Raw genomic sequence first — 4596 nt, 5'->3', positions numbered from 1 at the left:
CTAATCCTCATTACCAGAGGACCTCCTGCAGGCATGCTGCTGAAGGCAGCCTGACTGCCACCCTCACAGTGACTGGCAGGCCGTTCCCCGCAGCTTGCCGTCCCAGGAATGCGCTTGCTGCACTGGTGCCTGGAGCTGCCCCTGTCCCCGACCCAGGGCAGAGGATATTGGAAGCTGAACATCCAGAGCTTGCAAGATAAAGGAGCAGAGGGGCAAAGCCTGGCGTTGTTGGCAGAACGGGAAAGCATCAGAGGGTTCTATGGCAACCAGAGGGATTGACGGGAGTCGGTGAGGGAGGAGTTGGGGGCTTTGTTCCAGCAGTCAGGCAAACACCGTAATATCAAAGAGACTAATGGTGCCAAGTTCTGCAGTGTTGCCTGTGGGATTTCCACAAGAGCATCCAGGCTGGGGAGCCAGTCACCCTGTGACTGTACAACCGGATCAAGTGACAGCTGCCCGAGTTCCAGGAGATAAGGCTGCAGCTGGCCGATATGAGCGGGAGCACCGAGTGAAGGGAGAGGAGGCCTCCCCTGACATTTTTGCAGCCTTCAGGGAATGGAGACCAAGCAGGGGGATGTGTGGACTCAGGGCAGGACCCGCGAATCCCATAGTGCAGGACAACAGTCGCTGGAGGAGGAGAGAGAGTCCTGCGAGAGGAAGCCGCTGGTGGGAAGCAATAAGTGCAAAGTGCAAACTAACCAGCCGAGAGACACAGGGGTCTAGAAGACAAACTAGCAGCAGGTTCCATGGTGTAATGGGCAGCACTCAAGACTTTGAATCCTGGAATTGGAGTTCAAATCTCAGTGGGACCTCCTGGAGATAGTGTGGTTTGCTGCAAAGCCTTGGAGCTCAATGTATATGGTTACCCTCTACCTGGGTGAACTTCAGCAAGGTCTTTTTCTCCTCCTCCTAGGTCACTGATGCCCATTGGAGATGGGTCTTTGATCCAGCTGGCTGCTATAGGGTGGGGTCTTAGAATTTAACAGTCTGGCTAGAGATTCCTGCGGGTTGACCTGATGGTTGGGTTTCCTGCTGCTTAATCTGATGTCCACAACTTTGGTCCTCGTAGCTGCAGCTCTTCCTCTTGCCCACATGGCATTTAAAGGAAGGAGTGCCAGGGCCAGGCTTCCCAGGCTGGAGCCCAGAACACCTCTCCTCCTCTGGGCACCTAGAGCAGAGGTGGCTGGCACTGACAGCTCCAAGGGAAGGCTTAAAAGCCACACAACAACCGAGGACAGGGCAAGAGGAGGGCAGGACCATGCCTATGTGTGGCCTTCAGACAGGCACAAAAGCACCCAGCCAGCCTGCTCCCTGCCATGCCAAACACCCACTGAAGGTCACCCATAGACCAGCATGCAGGGTGGCTGCTGATGCTCTGTGACCATTATCGAAGATGGTAGGAAGGCAGGGCCAGCCCCCCTGGTGGGACCTCTTACCCTTCCCACTCAAGGTGCTCACTTTTGCAGCGGGGCAGGAGATTTTACCCCAAGAGGCTTTTCTCCAGCTGGCGAGAAGCAGAGAAACACCCAGGCTCCATGTAGCAAACCCCCTCAAACACAGGGACAGGCGCACATTTGGAAGAGGGAAACTGCTCTACACACTAGCCTGCGCAGCTGCCCATTTTCTTTAGCAAGTCAGGAAGGACAAAGGCTAGACTGGAAGCACCTGGGGCTCCTGCCCCAGCCTTTGTGACTCCCAACCCCCAACTCCTTCCTGGGGCTCTAGCTGAAGCCAGAGCATTGGCCTGAGCAGCCAAGAAGAGGTTCCAGCCCTGAAGGGAGCAGGACTTTTAGCTCAAAGGTAAAGCTGCACAAGCACAAACACGAAGGGAGTCAAACCCTCAATCGCCTGATCCGAAGTCAGATGCCTTAGCCATTAGGCCATGTGGTCACACAAGAGAAGACCCTCCAGACACTTCTTTGGAAAAGGCAGACACTGATACACCCAATGAAGTGGGGATTCACCCACGAAAGCTCATGCTCCAATACGTCTGTTAGTTTATAAGGTGCCACATGATTCTTTGCTGCTTATGCAGACACTGTGTTTCTCAGGTCAGCTACTGAGGGGGGCTGAGACTCTCTGGGTGCAGGAAGTCGAGTTCCCAGTGAGATGTGAGATTTAATTAACTGGAGCCAAGTTCAGGGCTTTGGCAGGGAGACTCAGGCATGGGGGATTGTGGTGCAGTGGACGGACCGGCTATCTAGGTGCAGAGATTTAGTCTCACTGAGGAGGAGGAGGAATCCTGCTGATAGGCAGCGGCCAGGGTCGGTGCAACCACTAGGCGAACTAGTCGGCCACTTAGGGTGCCAAGTGGTTGGGGGAACCAAAAAGCGCACTCAGGCGAGGCAGTGCAGTGGTTGTGAGCTGGGGCAGGGGGCTGGGGGTGTGTGGGGAGAGGGCTGCCCGCAGCAAGTAACAGCGGCAGGGGCATGCAGGGGAACCGCTTCCTGTCCCAGCTCATCTCTGCCCCGTCTTCTCCCTGAGCACGCTGCCCCCACTCTAATTCTCCTCCCCTCCCAGGCTTGTCTCACTAAACAGCTGATTAGCACCGCAAGCCTGGGAGGCCGGAGAAGTGGAGCAGCACCAGCGTGCTCAGGGGAGAAGGCGGAGTGGAGGTGAATGGGGTGGGGAGCTGATGCAGGGGGGACTGCCCGGCTCTTCCCCATGGCCCCCATCCCTGCACTCACTGCATGGTAAGTGGAGTGACCCAGACCCAGCCTGCTCCACTCCCCTGGTTCCCAGCCACACCGCCAGCGAGTGCTGTGGGGCAGTTCCTCCCTCCCCCCAAACTTGGGAGCCAGGGGAGGTCTATGGGCCTGGGTCTCTCATCCCTCCATCCCCTCCCCTGCCCCCAAAATCCTTCTTGGGCTCTGTGGGGCTGGGTCTCTCTCCCGGCCCCTGTGCTCCCCCACTTCTCAGCATGTCCTGGGAGTGACTCAGTTTCCTTGGACCAACATTTCACCACTCCACATGTGTCTCTTCTGTCCCTCAGCTCCCTCCACTCCACCCCCTTTCCCCTGCATCCCAGGCTGGGTCTCTGCCAGCCCCCTCTTGTCTCCTCCTGACCCCAATATCCCCTGCCCCTACGGGTCTATGGGGCTGCGTCTTTCCCTCCCCCCATCCCCACCCCCAATATCTCCCTCTCCTATGGGTCTATGGGGCTGGGTTTCTCCCTCCCCCATTCTCATCCCATCCCCTCCCCCAATATCTCCCTGCCCCAGGCTGTGACGTGCTATAACGTGTGCTGGGGCTGTGACGTGTGCTGGGGCCAGGGCTGGCTCCAGGGTTTTTGCCATCCCAAGAGGCAGGGAAAAAAAAAACACCCACGATTGCAATTGGCGGCAGCTCCACTGCATCGCCTTTTTCTTCCCCGGCAATTTGGTGGCAGGTCGTTCCCTCTGAGAGGGACCAAGGGACCCGCTGCCAAATTGCAGCTGAAGAGCCCAACATGCCACCTCTTCCCCTTGGCTGCCCCATGTGGCCTAATGGTTAAGGAATCCAACTGTGGATTAGAAGGTTGAGGGTTTGAGTCCATTGGTGGTTGTTTTCCTGTTGTGCTGAAAGTCCTGCTCCCTTCAGGGCTGGAACCTCTTCTTAACTGCTCCCTCATTACACTGCCTGGCCTGTCAGTGCAGCTAACTTGGAGCTTTGGCCTCTCCCCATTGTCCCTGGGGACTGCCAGTTTCAGGGTCTTGATTTCCCATTGATCCTTCCCCCCTCTATTGGTGCTGGGAACTAGCCAACCAACCCCTTCCCACACACACTAAGTTTTAGTAAAGGGCCAAGAGCCCCCTTACACAAGCCAATCCGATGAGGGTCACCAATGTGCAGAAAGAGCAATATGAGCTGGTCCCATGGTGTAATCGGCAGCACTCAGGACTTTGAATCCTGCAATCTGAGTTCAAATCTCAGTGGGACCTTGTTTCGGCTTGTGGTAAAGCCCCAGAGCTCAACTTCCTTGTCTCCAGCTGCGGAAGAATGAATCTTTCCCCTCCTGCTGGGTGAGTCTTTGGCTGGGATGGCCACAATGGGTGAGGGCTCTTGAACTTGCTACCCTGATGGTTGGGATTCATGTGATGTTCACAAGCTTGGCCCTTTTGCTTCCTAACACACTTTTCCTCTGGCCCACATGGCACTTGAAGAAAGGAGTGCCAGGGCTGGGATTAATATTCAGGGCTTGGCAGGAGCGATGAAGGGTCCCAGACTGGAGCCCCACACACCTTCCCTCCTCTGGGCACCTAGAGCAGAGGCAGCCCAGCTCTGTCTGCTGGATACCTCAGCAGAGTAGGTGAGTTCATGTAAATACAGTCTGGTCCCAAAGCCTCCTCCCAACCCTGGTCATCAGTAGCTGCCAGGGGAGAGCTCATTCACACCTCGCTTACAAATCATCATTTCAAATTCTAAGGTTGGCCAACACTGCCGAAGCCAATGCACCGACATTGTCAGCAAACACAACAGCTGAGTGAGGAAACCCAGCTTTGTCCAGACTTTCCAAACCTATTTTACTTTCTCAAGTACAAGTATTTTTCATACGTTGTATCTGTTTTTAAAGTGTGTGTTAACGTTTCAATTTCCATTCAAATTTGCAACCAATGA

At 55.5% G+C, this 4596-nt stretch overlaps 1 non-coding gene across 1 annotated transcript; it reads left to right on the top strand.

Annotated features, from left to right (window-relative positions):
- The first annotated feature begins 3848 nt into the window (after positions 1-3848).
- On the top strand, positions 3849-3920 carry TRNAQ-UUG (transfer RNA glutamine (anticodon UUG)). The gene has a single exon. It is a non-coding gene; the product is annotated as a tRNA-Gln (tRNA).
- The last annotated feature ends 676 nt before the right edge of the window (positions 3921-4596 follow it).

The sequence above is a fragment of the Gopherus flavomarginatus genome (assembly GCF_025201925.1).
Source record: "Gopherus flavomarginatus isolate rGopFla2 chromosome 13 unlocalized genomic scaffold, rGopFla2.mat.asm SUPER_13_unloc_1, whole genome shotgun sequence".
Lineage (NCBI taxonomy): Eukaryota > Metazoa > Chordata > Testudines > Testudinidae > Gopherus > Gopherus flavomarginatus.
This window is presented reverse-complemented; position numbering and strand designations above follow the sequence as displayed.